Raw genomic sequence first — 23,842 nt, 5'->3', positions numbered from 1 at the left:
ATCACTGATAACTCATCACATTAAACGCCCACCCCCCCCCCCCCCCCAAAAAAAAAAAGGAAAAAAAACTCAAATTCTCTTGTCCTTTGTTTGAATTTACATACAAGTTAAATATTTTCATAAAATATGTCGGGGGTAGCAAAATTCACCACAATGACAAACACAAAAAAATTCACATTTTACAAGTCCACGTGTTTGCATACACATTAACCATTACTACTCCCAATTGCACTGACTAGTTTTCACACCATAGAATTTATCCAACATCGCCAACGTGAATTTATGGGAAAGTTTTGATTGGCCGCGACTTTCTTTCATGTAAAAGTACAAACTCCCTACCTTGAAGTAATGCATTTGTGAATACAATATATTATTAGTAATAAACATTAATATTGATAAAAAATGGTATCTTTAACAAAGCGAGGGGCATCGAATATTGGCAAATAAAACTCAGAAAGCCGCTTCCGAAAAGTTAAAGTCATGATATAAATCTGTCACAAAGGTCATTTAAGGTATAATTAGTGAATTAATGAGGCAACTTTTGGACCTCTTAACATTACTCCCTTAGGTCCACAATAAGTGATCATTTTACCTTTTTATTTGGTCCAAAATAAGTGTCTTTTTACATAATCAAGAAGGAAATAATTGTCATGACCCGATTTCTCTTATAGATCGTGATGGCGCCCAACGTCGCCGCTAGACAAGCCAACGGTGAACTAGCCATGTGTTTATTCTTTTTAACAATTTCAATATAGTTGATTTTTATTTATTAAGCAAGTGAGAGGTGAAAGATTAAATAAAATAAAGCATAAACAATTATATAAGAACAAGTGTGGTGAAATAAATACTCAAAACCATTGAATGTCTACTAGCGTATTTTCCAAGACCTGGTGTCACAAGTGTATGAGCTACTAGTAGAATATATAAAATACTATACTACGGTCTGGAATAGAGTAGACAGAAAATAAATGCACAAGAGAGACTGTGGGTGTTGCAGAATGGACTTGGAAAACAACTTACCACTCGGTCTCGATATATCAGGGGTGCGCGCCGGGATAACCGCTAGATGCATCTGCCTCAGATCCTGCACGATTAGTGCAGAAGTGTAGCGTGAGTACATAAATAACATGTACCCAGTGAGTATCCAGTCTAACCATGAAGAAGTAGTAACGAGGGGTCGACATCGACACTTACTATGGGCCAACACTAAATTGCAGGAATTCTAAACATGTATAAGCCATGGAAACAATAACAATAATACAATGTCAAACAGTAAGTAAATGACCCATTAACTGATAATAAATTTCAAAATCTCTAACCAACATCTTTAACCCCAAATCAAATACTGTCATTTAATAAATCTATAACCTCTCGAGCTATAAAGTAATATCAAGTGTAATTAGGCTCCGAGTATTATTACGCACAACTTATGCCGAAGTCGTACGGCCTGATCCAACAATATATATACTTGGTGCACTGCCGAGGGTCGAACGACACGAACCATAGATGCATCTATTATATTGCTGAGGCGAACGGCCCGCTCCCATGAGAATAGAGAAGTTTACCTCGCTCGCGGAAGTACTTGCGATGCGAGAGGACATGGATTTCTCAGAGATATCAAATATTCATCAATTCTTCCCCAAAATAAGAATTATAAATTGGAAGTTTTTCAACTTTAACGTCTCTAGTCTTAGTCCTATTCAAGATAATTAATATACATAACAAATATGGCAGTACAATTAAAGCATGATGTAAATCTAAGACTACCCGGGCATCTCATGAAATATAGCTACGCACGGACTCTCGTCACCTAGTGCGTAAGTAGCTTCCCACACAAATAACTCACAACAAAATACACCTAAGGGGATGGGTTCCCTCTTACAAAGTTAGGCAAGAGACTTACCTCGTTATCAAGCTCACTTCTGGCCCACAAATTCTTTCTAAAGCCTCAACTGGTGCCGAACAATCCGAAACTAGTCAAATGTTATATAAATTAGTCAATACATGTTCAAAAGTTCATAATTTAACTATTAGAGTAATTACCCAACCTAAATTGGAAGATTCCTAAAATTCACCATCAGGTCCACGTGCCCGAGTTCCAAAATTTTTCGAAGATAATTATTACCCATAACATCACGAACTCAAATATATAATTTTTACCCAATTCCATAACCATTTTCGTGGTTAGATTCTATTTTTATCAAAACCTAGGTTTTTCAACCAAACCCATAATTTTTACTATTTTTCATGTTACAATCTACTCATAATCTATGTATTTAACTTACATTGGGTAGGAATTACTTACCTTCAATAGGTAGGTGGAAATTCCTCTCTAAGAAGCTCCAAAAATTGCCAAAGAAGTGAAATAAATGAACCAAAATGGCCTAAGTCCCATATTAAATGGACCTCACTGCCTCCAGCGTTTTCGCTTCTGCGGATCATAGGCCGCATTTGCGGTGCTGCACCTGCGAAAAATCCATCGCATGCGCGGTCCTAGCCCAGGACGGCTAACTGCGCTTCTACGGACGGGCTCCCACTTCTGCAGACCCGCTTCTGCGGAAAGTGTAGCGCACTTGCGGTCCAGGCCTGGCCAGCCTCTTCTCACACCTGCGGCCTTTCCATCGCAGAAGCGAGGCCGCTTTTGTGGAAGTTCCTCCGCTTCTGTGGGCCACCAAGCACTCGCCCCAAACCGCTTCTGCTGCCAAGAGCTCGCACCTGCGAGCTTGGACCTGTGGCCAAATAGGTCGCAGGTGCGGGCACACCAGATCTGGTGCACCAGTAGCTCTTTCAAGCCTAAACTCGATTTGCGCATCGTCCGACTAGAACCCGAGGTCCTCGAGGCCTAGTCCAAATATACAAATAAGTTGTAAACATAAGATGGACTCGCTCGAGCCCTCGGAATACGTAAGACAACATTAAAATTAAGAATCACACTCCAAACCAAATCGAATCAACTTATGAACTTCAAGTTCTTCCTACTTACTTCGAACGCGCCAAATCATACTTAAACTACTCGAAATGACACCAAATTTTGCCTGCAAGTCTTAAATCACCATACGGGGCTATTTCTAGGCTCGGAATTCAAAACGGACCTCGATAACACCAAAATCGACCTCAATAACACCAAAACCTAATTCAAACCAAGTTTGAAAAAGTTTAAAACCTTCAATGAGCCAACTTTCAACTTTAGGCGCCGAAACACTTTCTTATCATCCTAAACCCGATTTGAGCACACGCCCAAATACAAAATCATCATACAAATCTATTGGGACCATCAAATCCTGTTTTTGAGGTCGTTTACTAAATATGTTAGACTGATGGTAGGCTATAATCTCGTATTTTAGTCGCTTATTGCACTCTAATTTACTGCACTTTACTTATATGTTGAGCTTTAATTAATAATATTTTGCTCTTATTGTGTGTTTTATTCCATTTAAGAGTGGTTTTGAGTTATTTAGATGTTACAGAGCAAATTTGACCTATTTGGAGTTTTGAAGTCTGAGTAGAAGCCCAAGGGATTAAATCGGGATCGCGTTCGGGGTTCGAGTACCAAGGCCGAATGTCAAAACTAGAAAGAAATGAATTACTCTAAGCAAACTGCACCACCATGCCGCATGGGGCGGCGCGACTGTGTAAAATATGGCTAGAAAGTGTTTTGCAATTCATTATAGAAATTGCCACAAGCGTGCCGCATGGTGCGGCGCGGCATGCGGCGCGGTAGTACAAAATTCTTAGAGTATCTTCCCATTTCCGCTAAAAAGGGTATTTTTGTCCGGAGTTATTTGGTGGATAGTTAAATACATGGGAAAAATACCATTTATGGGACTCTTGACACATTTTCGACCTAAGGAGGCCAAGGAGGCTAAGGAGGAGTTGTACGAACACAAGCACAAGGATTTCATCATTCCTTCCTCACTCAAGATCCAGGTTTGGATTGAATTTATGTTTTCTTATATTTTAGTTTCATTTGTGAAGAACTTCCCCATATCTATGGAGTAGATCCTTTTGGGTTTTGATGGATTTGGTGTATTGATGATTGTTTGTAGATTATAACTCTATTTTTATGTATTTGAATCATTTTGGAAGATTTAATTATTGCATCTATATTCGCTTGTTCTTGTAATCGAAAGAGATATAACTTGTGATATCTTTGCACTATATTGTTGGTTGAGTTCATAGATTCTTCTAAGTAATCGAAAGAGGCTAGTTGAATCATTAATTAAATCTAGTTAGGAGAATAATCAAAAGAGGTTTTCCTAAAGACCGATCCACTACGTATTCTTTCATATCTTCACAGAGCTTAAATTGGTTCATATTGTGAGGTTGAAACTTAATCGAGAGAGGAGTTTTTACTAAACATTTGTATTGATAATTAAGTGAATTCGAGAGACTCGCTTGAACATTAGAAATGAATTATCTAGAGTTAAATCCCAGACAATTATCTTGCACTTATTCCGTCAGAACCCTATTTTCTCCCATTGATAACTCCATTGCTTACCTTTGTTGCGATTGTCATTAGTCAATAGTTGTAGATTTTAGATTATTAATTATATAAATCTCAATTGTTGATCTTCCTGGATAGCAATCTAGCTACAAACTATGATAATACTATTTAAATCCAATCTCTATAGATACGATAATTATACTATACTATCTTTGACTAGCGAGCACAATTTATGTGTGTGTTTTGCGCTCGTCAAATTTTGGCGCCGTTGCCGGGGATTGGCAATCAATAGTGTTTGAACTAGTGTGTAGTGCTAATTCAGAAATTTATTTTATTTTATTTTTTTCAATATTTTGTTCTTCACGGGTTTCTCCTCCATGTGCCGGGCAACAGGTTAAGTCCGTAGTGTATGACACGATCTTCTTGTAAAGAAGTAATACCTTACAACCCAGAATTGGAAAAACACCTCGACAACTTAAGAAGGAGAAAGAGTTCATTGTAAGGTTCTTGGGGAAAACTTTAACGCAAGAACACATGGCTAATAACGATGACAATGAGGTAGAGGCAGCTATAAGGATAGCTGCTGAGGCAGCCAATAGAGCCTTCAATCTAAATAAAGGTCGAAGATTCAATCTAAATCGACCCTTGATTGAAGACCAGTTCAAGAATGCGGTACCAAGACATGGTAGAGCATTGGGTGACTATGCCAAACCAGTCTACAATCAAGGATTGTCAAGTATTAGACCACCTCTAGTTGCAACCAATAATTTTGAGTTGAATCAAGGTTTGCTTCAAACCATTCAAAACAGCTGCATTTTTCAGAAGGAAAATGAAGAAGATCCAAACACGCATCTGATGGATTTCGAGGAGATTAGTAACACCTTTCAATACAATGGGGTGTCACAAGATGTAGTGTATTTAAGGGCATTCTCCTTTTCACTTAAATATGATGCGAAGTAGTGGCTTCAAAGCTTTCCAAATGGGTCAATTAGAACATGGGAGAAAATGACCAAAAAATTTCTTGATAAATATTTCTCCTCAGCTAAGACGGGAAAGTTTAGAAGAGAAGTCCATAACTTCTACCAAAAAGAGAATGAAACTATTTTTGAAGCATGGGAGAGGTTTAAGGATATAGTTAGAAGGTGTCAACATAGTGGAATTGAACCCTGGATGCAAATACAGGATTTTTGGGATGGATTGACACCGACCTCATGTAGAACATTGAGAAATGCAGTTGGAGGCCCCTTTATGAAGAAGAATTCAGAGGATATAGTTACAATTCTTGATGAGTTATCTGAAGATGCTAATCAGTGGCCCTCTGATAGTGTGGAAAAAAGAAAATCAACTGGTGTTCACCAAGTTGATGCTACTACATCTGCGCAAGTATAGCTTGATGCTATGGCTAAAGAAATACGAAAGCTAATTGTAGCTTCGATGCAAAATGTACACCATGTAGCTTGTGATATATGTCGAAGAGGACACCCTACTCATGAGTGTCAAGCCTCAACTGAGGAAGTAAATGCTGTAGGAAACTATAATTTTAATGCAATGGGTCAAAGGCACCCCGATTTTTCATGGAGTTCACCTAGGGGTATTGCAAATGCATGGCAACTAAACAATCCCAGATTCCAGGAACAAGGAGCTCCAAGTTTTCAAAATTAGCAGAGGCATCAATATCAACCTCCAAAGTTGAATCAACCCAGCATGGAAGATCTTATGAATACCTTCATTATCAAGATGGATGAGAGGCTTGAAGCCCATGATGCAACTATCAAAGAATTGTGTACATCTTTTTGAAACCTGGAAAGATAGGTTAGGCACTTAGCTACTCTAATGTTTGAGAGAGCCTTAGGAACACTCTCGGCTGATACAGAAAGAAATCCTAAAGAAATAGTGAATGTTTTAACTTTAAGAAGTGGACAAGTGTTGAAAGATCTCACCCCAATCCACAAAGATATGAGACATGAAAAAGAAAATGGGGAGCAGCTGAAAAGTGGTGTCGAAAAGAAGAAGGAAGAAAACTCGAGAAGGGAGGAACCTGAGGCGAGCAAGCGTATGCCTGCCCTTCCTTTTCCCTAAAAGCTAAGTAGAGAAAAGTTGGACAAGCAGTTTGAGAGATTTCTAGATGTGCTTAAACAGGTTCATGTAAACCTACCATTCACAGAAGTGCTCTCACAAATGCCGGCTTATGCCAAGTTCTTAAAAGAGATCATGACAAAGAAGAGGAAAATAGAAGAGACATCAGTGGTCAAGCTCACAGAGCATTGCAATGCAATATTGCAAAACAAACTCCCACAAAAGTGTGGAGATCTAGGGAGTTTTACCATACCTTGCTCTTTAGGCACTTCTAATTTCGATAAGTCTCTATGTGATTCTGGTGCCTCAATTAATTTAATGCCTCTATCTATTTACAGGAAACTAGAGAAGTAGAATGGAAAGATAAGGTCTTCACCAATATCCTTGCAGCTGGCAGACCAAACAACTCTAATATCCGAGGGAATAGTTGAAGTATGTATTAGTTCGGGTAGATAAGTTTGTATTTCCTGTAGATTTTATAGTGGTTAATATGGAGGACAACAAGGAGGTCCCCCTCATCCTAGGAAGACCATTCCTAGCAACGGGTAGAGCAATATTAGATATACATGAGAGAAAACTCATGATAGAGTGGGCGAGGAGACTGTGACTTTTGAGATGGATATAGAAACGGAGGTAAAAAGAGAGAAGCTGGCTGCTAGTGTTGTGTAGAAAGTGAAGGGCGAGAAAGAGAAGGCTGCAGTGAGTGAGGAAGAAAAGTGTAGGGTGTACCCCAAGAAGGCCGAGAAGAAGCTATTTGCATGGATGGGCTCACTAGTTCGGGCACAAGGTATGGAGCCCAACTTCGACTCAAACCCCGACTATATGTTCAGGGAAGATTTCCTTAGCTCTTGCTTTTATTTGAGTGTCATAGGGACATGACACAATTTAAAGTCTGTGGTGAGGATGTATATATGTATAGAATGTATAAATGTCTATGTGTATGTGTGTTTTTTTTTAATTCATTTGATTGAAAACTTTAAAATTTTTGACTTTTCCCGATGATAGATGTCATTCAACAGGTTTCTTGAGGGATTAAGTCGAAAGAAAAAGATAAAAGATTTTTTTTGTAGCGTCTGAATTCCCCCTTTGATTTTTTTTATGTTGCCGTTCTTTTCCAAGGGTTTTGTTTGAACCGGGTGTAGTTAGTTTTTATTTTTTAGGATTAGGAAACCTTGTGTTGTGATTTGAAATGAAAGCAATATCTCTTGACTATATTATGCCTTGAGAATAGTAGGTGCTTTAGTTGTGACGCTTAGGCTCAGATTTTGACTCTTGTATAAGCACTTTAAGTTGTATGATCTTAACCTTGTTTAACTGCTTTGACTAGAGTGTCTCGATGAGTTCGATCCTGACTGAATTGTGTGCCATGTGTGTGTTTGAGGTTTGTGTATTCTGTGCATTGCATTTGATGTCTAGAACTTGCCTCGTGTATTTCCAAAGAGAAATAGTAGATTTGTTCAGTCTTGAAAGTGATATTGGCATTTCTTTGTTGAGCCAGCTATATATTTTACCCACCAAATTGTTATGTATCGTAGTTAACCCTGTTGATCCTGTAATCTTGTTTCTTTGGTAACCACATTATAAACCTTACCCTTTTATTTGAATTGACCATCTATTTGAACTATTTACCTCTCGTGAGCACTTGAAATTGGTATGAACTTTGTAAAAGTTGAAGTGTGTGGTGGTTGGTTTGGTTTTTGAGTGGAACTATTGAAATAAGGAGAAAGGTGCACTATTGTGAAAAAGTATGAGCCACTTGAATCGAAAAAGGAAATGAAGAAAAAAATAGTTTATATTCATTGATAGTGGTAACTCTTGATGTATTTGTGCTTAAAGAAGTTGGGAGCTGACATATAATGATATGAAGGTGGAGTTATAGTTTGACATAAGTGTGGGGTTTAAAGGTAAAGTATATGTATTAAAAGTTCTTAGGGAGGTGTAGTTACTCTTATATCTAAATGTATCCTACTCGTCCCGCAGCCTACATTACAGCCAATTAAAGTCCTACTTGATCCTTGACTAAATAAGCTCAATTAGTAGAGTATTACATTACGGGCAAGCTTATGGTACGTCTTTTGTGGCACATGAATGTTATTTCTGAGAGTGAGCGAATTCTTCCTATCTTGAGTTCCTAAATGTTCTTAAACTTTATTGTGTGTGGAACTACTCTCTATTGTGTGTAAGGGCACTCGATTCATTAAGGAGAGGTAATGTCATTGACCTCTGTGTTAGAGTAAGTGAGCGGGTTGTGAAAAATGCTTGGTGCTTTTGAGTCAAATCTTGAGGCGAGGATGTTACAACATTGTGCTTAATTTGTTTTGATTATTCTTAGTGTGATGAGTTAGGCGAGTTGTTTAAAAAGGTCGTGTCTATGTGAAGTGTAGTTGGATTGCTCGAGGACAAGCAATGGTTTAAGTGTGGGGATTGCACTCTAATTTACTGCACTGTACTTATGTTGAGCTTTAATTAATAGTATTTTGCACTTATTGTGTGTTTTATGCTGTGTAGGAGTGATTCCGGGTTATTTAGATGTTACGGAGCAAATTCGAGCTATTTGGAGCTTCGAAGTCTGAGTAGAAGCCCAAGGGATTAAACTGGGATTGCGTTTGGGGGTCGAGTACCAAGTCCGGATGTCAAAACTCAAAAGAAACGAATTAATCTAAGCAAACTACACTGCCGCGCCACATGGGGAGGTGCGGCTGTGTAAAATATGGCTAGAAAGTGTTTTGCAATTCGTTTGGAAATTGCCACAAGCGCGCAACATGGTGCGGCGCGGCATGCGGCGCGGTAGTGCAAAATTCTTAGAGTATCTTTCCATTTCCGCTAAAAAGGGCATTTTTCATCCGGGGTTATTTGGGGGATAGTTAAATAAACGGGAAAAACAACATTTCTGGGACTCTTGACACATTTTCGACCTAAGGAGGCCAAGGAGTCTAAGGAGGAGTTGTAAGAACACAAGCACAAGGATTTCAACATTCCTTCCTCACTCAAGATCCGGATTTGGACTGAGTTTATGTTTTCTTATACTTTAGTTTCATTTGTGAAGAACTTCCCCATGTCTATGGAGTAGATCCTTTTAGGTTTTAATGGATTTGGTGTATTGATGATTGTTTGTGGATTATAAGTCTATTTTATGTATTTGAATCGTTTTGGAAGAGTTAATTATTGTATCTATATTCTCTAGTTCTTGTAATCGAAAGAGGCATAACTTGTGATATCTTTGCACTATATTATTGGTTGAGTTCATAGATTCTTCTAAGTAATTGAAAGAGGCTAGTTGAATCATTGATTAAATCTAGTTAGGATAATAATCGAAAGAAGTTTTCCTACAGACCGATCCACTACGTATTCTTGCATATCTTCACAGAGCTTAAATTGGTTCATATTGTGAGGTTGAAATTTAATCGAGAGAGGAGTTTCTACTAAACATTTGTACTGATAATTAAGTAAATTCGAGAGACTCACTTGAACATTATAAGTGAATTATCTAGAGTTAAATACTAGATGATTATCTTGCACTTATTCCGTTAAAACCCTATTTTCTCCCATTGATAACTCCATTGCTTATCTTTGTTGCGATTGTCATTAGTCAATAGTTGTAGATTTTAGATTATTAATTATATAAATCTCAACTGTTGATCCTCCTGGATAGCAATCTAGCTACAAACTACAATAATACTATTTAACTCCAATCCCTGTGGATACGATAGTTATACTATACTATCTTTGACTAGCAAGCACAATTTAAGTGTGTGTTTTGTGCTTTGCATTGACCCGAGTCAAACTTAACCCTTTTAAGCCAATAGCAAGAAATTAAGTATTCCGATTTCAACCGGAACCCTTTCAAACTCGTATTAACCATCCCCGCAAGTCACAAATTAGTAAAAGCACATACGAGAGTCTTATTTAAGGGAACGGGGATGTCACGACCCAATTTCCCTATAGGCCGTGATGGCGCCCGACGTCGCCGCCAGGCAAGCCAACTGTAGACTAGCTATGTAACTCTTCTCTTAACATTTTTGAAATAGTTGATTTTTAAATAAGTGAGAGATGAGAAAAATTAATAACATAAAGTGTAACCAATTATAAGATCAGATGAGGTGAAATAAATACTCAAAATTATCAAGTGTCTACTAGAAAAATTCCAAGACATGGTGTCACAACTGTATGAACTACTAATAGAATCTACAAAATACTAAGCTATTGTCTGAAATAAAGTAGACAGAAAGTAAATACAAAAGAAAGACATCGGCTGCTGCAGAACGGGCTCGGAAAGCAGCTCACCGCTAAGTCTCGGAGTATCAGGAATGCACGCCAGGATAACCACCAGATGCACCTGCCTCAGAACCTGTATGGTTAGTGCAGAAGTGTAGCGTGAGTACATAAATAACATGTACCCAGTAAGTATCTAGTCTAACCTCGAAGAAGTAGTGACGGGGGGTCGACATCGACACTTACTATGGGCTAACAATAAAATGCAAAAATTGTAAATAAGCATGGATTGTGTAAATAATTAATATAACTCAGTAACAAGCAGTGAATAATAATTCTTTAACTAATAATAAATTCGAAGTCAATTCCTGTCATTTAAATAACTATAACTACTCAAGCCATAAATTAATATCAAGTATAATTAGGCATCGAGTATTATCACACACGATTTATGCCGAGGTCGTATGGCCCGATCCATAAATATATTGTGTGCACTGCCGAGGGTCGAACGAAAAGAACCATAGATACATCTATTAACCTGTCGAGGTGAACGACCTGCTCTCATGAGAGTAGAGGAAATTTATCTTGCTCGCGGAAATACTTGCGACACGAGTGAACATGGATTTATCAGAGTTATTATAAAATTCTTCAATTCTTCCCAAACATAAGAAATCTAAACTAGAGACTTTAAATCTTAAAATCCTTAATCTCAGCTCTATTCAAAACAATTAATATGCATAAACAACATAACAGTGCAAACAAAACATGAAGTAAATCTAAGATTACACGGACATCCCATGGAATATAGATACGCACGAGCTCTCGTCACCTAGTGCGTATGTAGCTCCCCACATAAGTAATTCACAACAAAATACACCTAAAGGGATGAGTTCCCTCTTACAAGGTTAGGCAAGAGACTTACCTCATTCTCAAGCTCACTTCTGATCCTCAAATTTGTTCTAAAGCCTCAACTCGGTACCAAACGACTCGAAACTAGTCAAATATTATATAATTTAGTCAATACATGTTCAAAAGTTCATAATTTAACTATTAGAGTAATTACCCAACCCAAATTGGAAGATTCCTAAAATTCACTCCCGGGCCCACGTGCCTGGATTCCGAAAATTTTCAAAGAAAATCGTTACCCATAACCCTACGAACTCAAATATATAATTTTCATCCCATTCCATAATCATTTTCGTGGTTAAATTTTATTTTTATCAAAACCTAGGTTTTTTTATCTAAACTCATAATTTTTACAAATTTACATGTTAAAATCTACCTATAATCTATGTATTTAACTCACATTGGATAGACATTACTTACCTCCAAATTGCTAGGTGAAAACCTCTCTCAAGAAGCTCCAAAATCGCCCAAAAAGTGAGAGAAATATGTTAGAAATGGCTTAAGTCCCGTACTAAATGAAGCCTTCTGCCTCCAGGACTTCCGCATCTGCGGTCACATGGCCGCATCTGCAGCACCGCTTTTGCGGAATAAAGACCGCTTCTGCGGAAATGCATAGGCTAGCTGGTGTCACGACCCAAAATCACACCTGTCATGATGACGCCTATCTTAATACTAGGCAAGCCGACAACCTCCATAAACCACAATTTCTTTTAAATGCGGAAAATATAATAATTAATTTAAGAGAAAACCCCACACATACTGATATAAATACACTCCCAAAACCTGGTGTCACTGAGTACATGAGCATCTATACATTACAAGTTTGGGAAAACTGGTCTATAATAATCTGAGACCAAATACAATAAACAAAAAAGTAGGGAGGGAGAGACAAGGTCGCCGAAACATAGAAGCTACCTCTGAATCTTTGGAAAACCAATTGTGTGATATAATCAACACCCACTGTGTCCGGGATCACCTGGATCTGCACACGAAGTGCAGGGTGTAGTATGAGTACAACCAACTCAGCAAGTAACAATAATAAATAAGGAACTGAAAGTAGTGACGAGCTTCTCAGCTAAGTCCAAATACAGTACTTTCCAACATAAAAGGGTAAGCATGCTCTCAAGTTCAACATTTAAGATTTCACTAAAATTTCATAACAAGTTTGACCGAAACAGAAAATAATATTTTTCCGAAATATTCCAAATAATGATATATGACAGCTGAAATGCAGCAAATAATGAAATCAATGCATCCTCTCAGAGTAACAGTCACTCAGTCTTCCCATTCACTCCAACCTCACAGTCACTCTTTCCTCACAGTCACTCATCACTCGGTACTTGCACTCGGCACTCGCTTGCGCTCACTGGGGGTGTGTACAGACTCCAGAGGGGCTCCTTCAGCCCAAGCGCTATATCAAGCCAATCATGGCATAAATCAATAAAACATGCTGCGGCGTGCAACCCGATCCATAAATATCCTCACAATTAGGCCCTCGGCCAGTCTCTCGGGTTCTCAGAAATCATGATAATCAGCCCAAAATTGATAATATAATGTCTTAATAAATAGCAACAGGTACTGGGATATGATATGAAATGAATAAACATGACTGAGTGTGAAATTACAATTTGAACATATAATTCAACCACAGAAATGACCCTAGTGGGTACCAATAATAACAACATATGTCTAAGCATGATTTTTAATACGAGTTTCAGCTCAATTTTCTCTAACACGTAGAGAATGTACGTATATTAACAGATAATTCAATTACACAGTTTCATGGAATTTGACCAAGTCACAATTTTTACGGTGCACGCCCACACGCCCGTCACCTAGCATGTGCGTCACCTCAAAACCAATCACATAACACATGATCCGGGGTTTCATACCCTCGGGACCAAATTTAAAACTGTTACTTACCTCAAACTGCGTAATTTCTAATTCCGCTATGCCTTTGCCTCGTGAATTGGCCTCCAAACGACTCGAATCTAGCCACAAATAATTCGATTCAGTCAATAAAAATTGTAGGAATTAATTCCATATGAAAATATAATTTTTCCATAAAAATCCGAAATTTCGTCCAAAAATCGTCTGTGGGGTCCACTTCTCGGAACCCGACAAAAGTTACAACATATGAATGCCCATCCAACTACGAGTCCAACCATACAAATTTCACCAAATTCCGACATCAACTCGACCCTCAAATCTTCAATTAAAGTCTTCAACAAGCCCAATTCACCCATACATATCCCTTTTATCCTTAATAGATTTCATCCTTGGCCTTTAAGCCCCAATCTAGGTTATATGATTCAATATTTAATCATTATTAAGCTATTGAAGCACTAGAATCACCAACCATCCTAACAAGATTCAAAACTTCACTATTCATCTTCTTCTCCATTCAAGAACCCTAACTCACAATACTCATTTCAAGGACTAGCATAATTCCTCAACCAATTGGTACTTTCTACTTCACAATACATTCCAAATACTTAATCCATAGTTGTATTTAAGTGTAGGGTGGAGAATTTACCTCTTGTAGCTCAAACCCTAACTTGAACCCTTTTGAATGATTCTTAAAGATTAGAGAAATTCCTATGAATTTCAATCCATGTATATGTTAATACTACCATTAACTAGTCTTAATCTATTATAAAAATATCATAAAACTCACCTTTGATGTGTATTTGGGTTGAGGATGCTCCACCATCTCTCTAGAACCCAAAACTTAGCCAAAAATGTTATCTTTTTCTCTCTCCCTGAACCTCCCCTGTTTTATAAAAAATGAGCTGCGTAGGCTGGCTGCGTAGCCTACGCAGATTGGCTACGCAGTTTAATCCTCCCCTTCACTTCCATGCTGATTTTGCCTATGCAATGGTGTGTATGCTACGCAAAACTCGCGTAGCTGTTCTGTCACCCTTTAGTAAAAAGGACATAACTCCTTGTAGAAATCTCCAGATAACGAACGGTTTGATGCGTTGGAAACTAGACATAAAGAGCTTTAATTTGATAGGTTATACACCATATACCTCTTCATATCATGAGAGTTATTCTCGTTTGAAGTTAGATCTTGTGCAAACTCACTTGAAACTTTATCCCATTATATAATTTTCAACTTGACTTAGTCTTAGGGCTCTTCTTTGACCCTAAACCATTTTTAATGCACCTCATACATATATTATCATGATCAATTGATATTATTCAAATTACCAGTCTTGTTCATACCCGAGTTGATATAATTAACACCCGCCAATCTTCTTAATGGTCTTAAAACACTTAGAAATTTTTTTGGGGTGTTACAGCTGGCTTCGCTTCTGCGGACGGGATCCCGCTTCACCATACAAAACTATTACCAAGCTCAAAATCCCAAACGGATCTCGATAAAACCAAAGCCTAATCCAAACCAAATTTAATAAACTTTTTAAACCTTTAATAAGATAACTTTCAACATTAAGCTCCGAAATGCTCTCGGCTCATCCAAAACCCGATCCGAACACACGCCCAAGTCCAAAATCATCATACGAACCTATTGGAACAGTCAAAATCCGAGTTCCGAGGTCGTTTCTTGAAAATATTTACCAAAGTCAAACTTAGCCTTTTAAAGCCAAACTAAGGAACCAAGTGTTCCGATTGCAACCCGAACCCTTCCAAATCCCGAACTAACCGTCACCGCAAGTCATAAAACAGTAAAAGCACATATGGAGAGTTTATTTAGGGGAGCGGGGATCTAGAAATCAAAACAACCGGTTGGATCGTTACATTCTCTTCCTCTTAAACAAACGTTCATCATACCTGGAGTGCTGAATAGGTGTGGATATCTGCTCTGCATGTCCTCCTCGGCATCCCAAGTCACCTCCTTGACTGGTTGGTCCCTCCATTGAACGTTTACCGCCGAAATCTTCTTGGACCTCAACTGGCAAACCTGTCTGTCAACAATGGCGATTGGCTTCTGCTCACAACCCAGGCTCTCATCTTACTGAACCGTTCTGAAGTCTAACACATGTGACCTGTCGGCATGATACTTCCGGAGCATAGACACGTGGAAAACCGAATGAACTCCTGATAGACTGGGAGGCAAAGCAAGCTCATAAGCAACCTCTCCAACTCGTCTCAACACCTCAAATGGACCTATAAACCTTGGGCTAAACTTGCCCTTCTTCCCGAACCTCATGATTCCCTTCATCGGCGAGACTTTCAAGAGAACATTCTCGCCCACCATAAATGATAAATCACATGCCTTCTGATTCGGTAACTCTTCTGCCTAGATTGTGCTGTACGAAGCCGCTCCTAAATCAACTTTACCTTTTCCAAGGCATCCTTCACTAAATCAGTACCGTATAACTTAGCCTCGCCGGGCTCAAACCATCCGATGGGCGAACGACATCGCCGACCATATAAAGCCTCAAATGGAGCCATCTCGATGTTGTACTGATAACTGTTGTTGTAAGAAAACTCGACCAAAGGCAAGAATCGATTCCCCTACCCTCCCAAGTCAATCACAGATGCTCTAAGCATATCTTCAAGATCTGAATTATCCACTCCGACTGCTCGTCGGTCTGCGGATGAAAGGTTGTGCTGAGCTCTACTCGGATCCAAGTGCGCGAGCAGGTCTCCAAGTGCGCACCCACGCATGTCCTGTTCGGGAAGAGTCCTATTTTGCTAAGAAAAGGGTAGTTTCGTCCATTTTGGTTTTGAGGGCGGATTAAATACCCCAAAACACCATTATAACAGCACTTTAGGACATATTTTGACCTAGGAAGGCCAAGGAGGCTAAGGAGGAGTTTGAAAAATACAAGCACAAGGATTTCATCACTCCTTCCTCACTCAAGATCTGGGTTTGGATTGTATTTATGTTTTCCTCTACTTTTATTTCATTTGTTAAGAACTTCTCCATGTCTATGGAGTAGAACCTTTTGGGTTTTGATGGATTTGGTGTATTGATGGTTGTTTGTGGATTATAACTCTATTTTTATGTATTTGAATTGTTTTTGGAAGATTTAATTTTTGCATCTATGTTCACTTGTTCTTGTAATCAAAAGAGGCATAACTTGTGATATATTTGCACTATATTGTTGGTTGAGTTCATAGATTCTTCTAAGTAATCGAAAGAGGCTAGTTAAATCCTTGATTAAACCTAGTTAGGAGGATAATCGAAAGAGGTGCTCCTAAAGACCAATCCATTACGAATTCTTGCATATCTTCACCGGGCTTCAATTAGTTCATATTGTAAGGTAGAGACTTAATCGAGAGAGGAGTTTCTACTAAACATTTATATTGATAATTAAGTGAATTCGAGAGACTCACTTGAACACTAGAAGTGAATTGTCTAGAGTTAGATCCCGAACAATTATCTTGCACCTATCCTATCAACCCATATTTTCTCCCATTGATAACTCCCTTTCTTACCTTTGTTGTGATTGTCATTAGTCAATAGCTGTAGATTTTAGATTATTAATTATATAAACCTCAATTGTTGATCCTTCTGAATATCAATCTAGCTACAAACTACAATAATACTGTTTAAATCAAATTCCTGCGGACACGATATTATACTATACTATATTTGACTAGCGAGCACAATTTAAGTGTGTGTTTTGTAATCGTCAAATTTTGGTCCACAGAGATTGGAGTTAAACAATATTATCACAGTTTGTAGCTTGATTGCTATCCAGGAGAATCATCAATTGAGATTTATATAATTAAGAATTGAAATTAACTAAGAATATAAAACTATTGACTAATGACAATCGCAACAAAGGTAAGCAGGGAAGTTATCAATGGGAGAAAATATGGGTTGATAAGATAGGTGTAAGATAATTGTTCGGGATCTAACTCTAGATAATTCACTTCTAATGTTCAAATGAGTATTTCACATTCATTTAATTATCAGCACAATTGTTTAGTAGAAACTCATCTCTCAATTAAGTCTCAACCTCACAATATGAACCAATTCAAGCTCGATAAAGATATGCAAGAATTCATAATGGATTGGTCTTTAGGAGAACCTCTTTCGATTATCCTCCTAACTAGGTTTAATCAGGATTCAACTAGCATCTTTCGATTACTTAGAAGAATCTATGAACTCAACCAACAATATAGTGCAAATATATCACAAGTTATGCCTCTCTCGATTACAAGAACAAGTGAACATAGATGAAACAATTAAATCTTCCAAAAATGATTCAAACACATAAAAATAGAGCTATAATCCACAAACAACCATCAATACACCAAATCCATCAAAACCCAAAAGGTTCTACTCCATAGACATGGAGAAGTTCTTCACAAATGAAACAAAAATATTGGAAAACATAAATACAATCCAAACCCGGATCTTGAGTGAGGTAAGAAGGATGAAATCCTTGTGCTCTTGGTTCTCCCTCTTCTCCTTAGCTTCCTTAGGTCTAGCGAAATAGGACTCTTCCTGGATAGGACATGCGCGGTCGCGCACCTGGGGACTTGGTCGCGCATTTTGCACACCGTTCTTCCCCAAGTGCGCGCCCAGTGCGCGACCGCGCACTTGGTCGTGCACCTGGTTGTATCAGTTGAGAATTTGGGAAAGTTTAAAACATGAAAGTTGCAGCTCTTTTAAATAGCTTTCCAACGATGTATTGTGGAGCCCAAAATGATTTCTGAGCTAAAGGTTAGGTGCATTTTATTGGACAATGCACAGTATGCCTGCTCGATTCTTCGTTGCGTTCTTAAAGTGCACTATCATCCGTTGATCCCCGAACACAATCCCAACTTAATCCTTGGGCTTTTACTCAGACTTCAAAGCTCCAAAATAGCATGAATTCATTCCAAAACATCTACATAGATCGGAATCACTCCTACAAGGCATAAAACACACAATTAGTGCAAAACACTAGCGATTAAAGCTCCAACTCAATTAAAGTGCAGTAAATTAGAGTGCAATAAGCGACTAAAATACAAGATTATAACCTACCATCAACATCCAACACTTAAACCATTGCTCGTCCTCGAGCAATCAAACCACACTTTATAGACACGACCTTTTTAAACAACTCCCCTAACTCATTACACCAAGAATATTTAAAATAGACTAAGCACAATACTGTAACATTTTCACCTCAAGAATTGACTCACAAGTATCATGCATTATTCACAACTTACTCACTTACTCTAACATAGAGGTTCATGATATTACCTTTCCTTCATGAATCAAGTGCCCTAACACAACAATCGAGAGTAGTTTCACACATAATAGACATCAAGAACAACTAGGAACTCAATATAGAAAAAATTCACTCACTCTCGGAAAAACATTCATATGCCACAAAAGATGAACCATAGGCTTGCCCATAGTGTATTACTCAACTAATCAAGCTCATTCAGTCAAGGATCAAGTAGGACTTTAATTGGTTGTAATGTAGGCTGCGGGACGGGTAGGATACATTTAGATATAAGAGTAACTACACCTCCCTAAGCACTTTTAATACATATACTTAACCTTTAAACCCCACACTTATGTCAAACCATAACTCCACCTTCACATATGTATATGTCGACTCCCAACTTCTTTAAACACAAATACATTAAGAGTTACCACTATCAATAAATATAAACTACTTTTTTTTCTTCATTTTCTTTTTCGATTCAAGTGGCTCATACTTTTTCACAACAGTGCACCTTTCTCCTTATTTCAATAGTTCCACTCAAAAGCCAAACCAACCACCCCACACTTCAACTTTTACAAAGTTCATACTAATTTCAAGTGCTCACGAGAGGTAATTGGTTCAAATAGATGGTCAATTCAAAAAAAAGGGTAAGGCTTGTAATGTGGTTACCAAAGAAACGGGATTACAGGCTCAACGAGTTTAACTACGATACATAACCATTTAGTGGGTAACATATATAGCTGGCTCAACAAAGAAATGCCTATATCACTTCCAAGACTGAACAAATCTACTATTTTGTCTTGCAAACACACGGGGAAAGTTCTAGAGATCAATTGCACTGCACAGAATACACAAAGCCTCACACACACATGGCACATAACTCACTCAGGGTCGGACTCATCAAGACACTCTAATCAAAGTAGTTAAGCAAAGTTAAGATCATACAAATTAAGGTACTTATACAAGAGTCAAAAAACTGAGCATAAGCGTCACAACTAAAGCACTTACTATTCCCAAGGCATAATAAAGTCAAGAGATATTGCTTTCATTTAAATCACAACACAAGATCTCCTACTCCTAAAAAAAACTAACTACACCCGTTTCAAACAAAACCCTTGGAAAAGAACCGCGGCACAAAGAAAAACCAAGGGGGAATTATTATACTACCTAAAGAAAATAATATATATATATATATATATATATATATATATATATATATATATATATATATTATTATTATTTTTTTCTTCGACTTAATCCCTCAAGAAACCTGTCGAATGACATCCATCATCGGGAAAAATCAAAACAAATTTAAAATTTTCAATCAAATGAATTACAAAAACACACATAAACATTTATACATTCTATACATATATATATATATATATATATATATATATATATATATATATATATATATATATATATATATATCCCTACCCTACACTTTAAATTGTGTGATGTCCCTATGACCCACAAATAAAAAGAAAGAGGTAAAGACAACTTCCCTGAACATCTAGTCGGGGTTTGAATCGAAGTTGGGCTCCATCTCTTGCTCCCGAACTAATATACACATCCATGCAGACAACTTCTTATCGGCCTTCTTTGGATACACCCCACACTTATCATTTTCGCTTGCCGCAGTCTTCTCTTTCTCGCCCTTCACTTTCCATACAACACTAGCAGCTAGCTTCTCCCTTTTACCCCCCGTTTCTACATCCATCTCAAAAATCACAGTCTCCTCGCCCACTCTAAGCATGAGTTTTCTCTCATGTATATCTAATATTGCTCTACCAGTTTCTAGGAATGGGGAACCTCCTTGTTCTCTTACATATTAACCACTATGAAATCCACAGGAAATGCAAACGTATCTACACAAACTAAGACATCTTCAACTATTCCCTCGGGTATTAGAGTCGTTTGGCCTGCCAGCTGCAAGATATTGGGGCAGACCTTATCTTTCCGATCTCCTTCTCCAGTTTCCTGTAAATAGATAGAGGCATTGAATTAATTGAGGCACCAGAATCACATATAGACTTATCAAAATTATTAGTGCCTAAAGAGAAATGTATGGTAAAACTCCCTGGATCTCTACACTTTTGTGGGAGTTTGTTTTGCAATATTGCACTACAATGCTCTGTGATCTTGACCACCGAGGTCTCTTCTATTTTTCTCTTCTTTGTCAGAATCTTCTTCAAGAACTTGGCATAAGCCGGCATTTGTGAGAGCACTTCTATGAATGGTAGGTTTACATTAACATGTTTTAGCACATCAAGAAATCTCTCAAACTTCTTGTCCAGCTTTTCTCGACTCAGCTTTTGGGGAATAGGCAGCGCAAACATATGCTCATCATGTTTCGCCCTTCTTGATTTTTCTTCCTTTTTTTCTCAGTTTTCATCGGGCCTTTATTCTTTTTATCAACATCACCCTACAACTGCTTCCCACTTTCTTTTTCAAAGTTCACCTCATATTGGATCGGGGTGGGATCTTTCAACACTTTCCCACTTCTCAGAGTTATAGCCATCACTATTTCCTTTGGATTTCTCTCAGTATCAGCGGGAAGTGTTCCTGGGGCTCTCTCCGACATTAGAGTAGCTAAGTGCCCAACTTGTTTTTCTAGTCTTCGAAAAGATGTACTCAATTATTTGATAGTTGCATCATGGGCATCAAGCCTCTCATCTATCTTGATAAAGAAGGTCTTCATAAGATCTTCCATGGTGGATTGATTCGACTGTGGAGAGTGATACTGCTGCCTCTGCTGATTTTGGAAACCTGTAGCTCCTTGTTCTTGGAATCTAGGGTTGTTTTGTTGCCATGCATTTTCATTACCCCCAGGGGAACTCCATGAAAAGCCGGGGTGCCTCTGACCCATTGCATTATAGTTTCCTACAACATTCACTTCCTCATTTGAGGCTTGACACTCATGGGTGGGGTGTCCTCTTCCACATATATTTCAAGTTGCATGGTGTACATTTTGCATCGAAGCTACAGTTAGCTTCCGTATTTCTTTAGCCATAGCATCAAGTTGTACTTGCGCAGATGTAATAGCATGAACTTGGTGAACATCAGTTGATTTTCTTCTTTCCATACTCTCAGAGGGACACTGATTAGCATCTTCGGATAATTCATCAAGAGTTATAACTATCTCCTTTGGAGTCTTCTTCATAAAACGTCCTCCAATAGTATAGCTCAAAGTTCTACGCGAGGCCGGTGTCAATCCATACCAAAAATCGTGGAGTTGCATCTAGAGTTCAATTCCGCTATGTTGACACCTTCTTACTATCTCCTTAAGCCTCTCCCATGCTTCAAAAACAGTTTCATTCTCTTTCTGGCAGAAGTTATGGATTTCTCTTCTAAACTTGCCCGCCTTGGCTGAGGAGAAATATTTATCAAGAAATTATATGGTCATTTCCTCACATGTTCTAATTGATCCATTTGGCAAGCTTCGAAGCTACTGCTTCGCATCATCTTTAAGTGAAAAGGGGAATGCCCTTAAATACACCGCATCTTGTGACACCCCATTATATTGAAAAGTGTTCATAATATCCTCAAAGTCCATCAGATGTGTGTTTGGATCTTCGTTAATCTTCCCTCTGAAAACGCAGTTGCTTTGAATGGTTTGAAGCAAAACTTGCTTCAACTCAAAATTATTGGCTACAATTGGAGGTGGTCTAACACTTGACAATCCTTGATTGTATACTGGTCTGGCATAGTCACCCAATGCTCGACCAGGCCTTGGTAGCGCATTCTTAAACTGGTCTTCAATCAAGGGTCGATTTCAATTGAATCTTCGACCCCTATTGTCTTCGACAGTTTCCTCAGCAGCTCTATGGGCTGCCTCAGCATCTATCCTTGCTGGTGCTTCTACCTCATTGTCATCGTTATTAGCCATGTGTTCTTGGGTTGAAGGTTGCCCCAAGAACCTTACGATAAACTCTTTCTCCTTCCTCAGTTACCGCAGGTGTTTTTCCAATACCGGTTTGTAGGGTATTACTTCTCTACAAGGAGATCATGTCATACACCAGAGACTTAACATGTTGCTTGCACACGGAGGAGAAACCCGTGAAGAACAAAAATAAAAGTAAAAATAAAAATAAATTCTTGAATTAGCACTACAAACTATTTCCAACACTATTGATTGCCAATCCCCGGCAACGATGCCAAAATTTGACGAGCGCAAAACACACACTTAAATTGTGCTCGCTAGTCAAAGATAGTATAGTATAATATCGTGTCCACTGGGATGGGAGTTAAACAGTATTATCGCAGTTAGTAGCTCGGCTGCTATCCATGAGAATCAATAATTGAGATTTATACAATTAAGAATTAAAATTAACTAAGAATCTAAAATTATTGACTAATGCCAATCGCAACAAAGGTAAGCATGGAAGTTATCAATGGAAGAAAATATGGGTTGATAGGATAGGTGCAAGATAATTGTCCGGGATCTAACTCTAGATAATTCACTTCTAATGTTCAAGTGAGTCTCTCGAATTCACTTAATTATCAGCACAATTGTCTAGTAGCAACTTCTCTCTCGATTAAGTCTCAACCTCACAATATGAACCAATTCAAGCTCGGTGAAGATATGCAAGAATTCGTAATGGATTGGTCTTTAGGAGAACCTCTTTAGATTATCCTCCTAACTAGGTTTAATCAAGTATTCAACTAGCATCTTTCGATTACTTAGAAGAATCTATGAACTCAACCAACAATATAGTGCAAATATATCACAAGTTTTACCTCTCTCGATTACAAGAACAAGTGAACTAGATGCAATAATTAAATCTTCCAAAATCGATTCAAATACCTAAAAATAGAGTTATAATCCACAAGCAACCATCAATACACCAAATCCATCAAAACCCAAAAGGTTCTACTCCATAGACATGGAGAAGTTCTTCACAAATGAAACAAAAATATAGGAAAACATAAATACAATCCAAACCCGAATCTTGAGTGTGGAAGGAAGGATGGAATCCTTGTGCTCTTGCTTATCCCTCTTCTCCTTAGCTTCCTTAGGTCTAAGGTATGTCAAAAGTCCTTCAAAATGGTGTTTCCG

At 38.1% G+C, this 23,842-nt stretch overlaps 2 non-coding genes across 2 annotated transcripts; one reads left to right on the top strand and one right to left on the bottom strand.

Annotated features, from left to right (window-relative positions):
* Positions 1–5,497: 5,497 nt before the first annotated feature.
* Positions 5,498–5,604, bottom strand: LOC142172182 (small nucleolar RNA R71). The gene has a single exon (XR_012701559.1). It is a non-coding gene; the product is annotated as a small nucleolar RNA R71 (small nucleolar RNA).
* A 16,430-nt stretch (positions 5,605–22,034) lies between these two features.
* LOC142172219 (small nucleolar RNA R71) lies at positions 22,035–22,141 on the top strand. The gene has a single exon (XR_012701594.1). It is a non-coding gene; the product is annotated as a small nucleolar RNA R71 (small nucleolar RNA).
* The last annotated feature ends 1,701 nt before the right edge of the window (positions 22,142–23,842 follow it).

The sequence above is a fragment of the Nicotiana tabacum genome, chromosome 17 (assembly GCF_000715075.1).
Source record: "Nicotiana tabacum cultivar K326 chromosome 17, ASM71507v2, whole genome shotgun sequence".
In the NCBI taxonomy this organism is placed as follows: Eukaryota; Viridiplantae; Streptophyta; class Magnoliopsida; order Solanales; family Solanaceae; genus Nicotiana; species Nicotiana tabacum.
The sequence above is the reverse complement of the archived record's forward strand: the minus strand, read 5'-3'. Positions and strand labels throughout refer to the sequence as shown.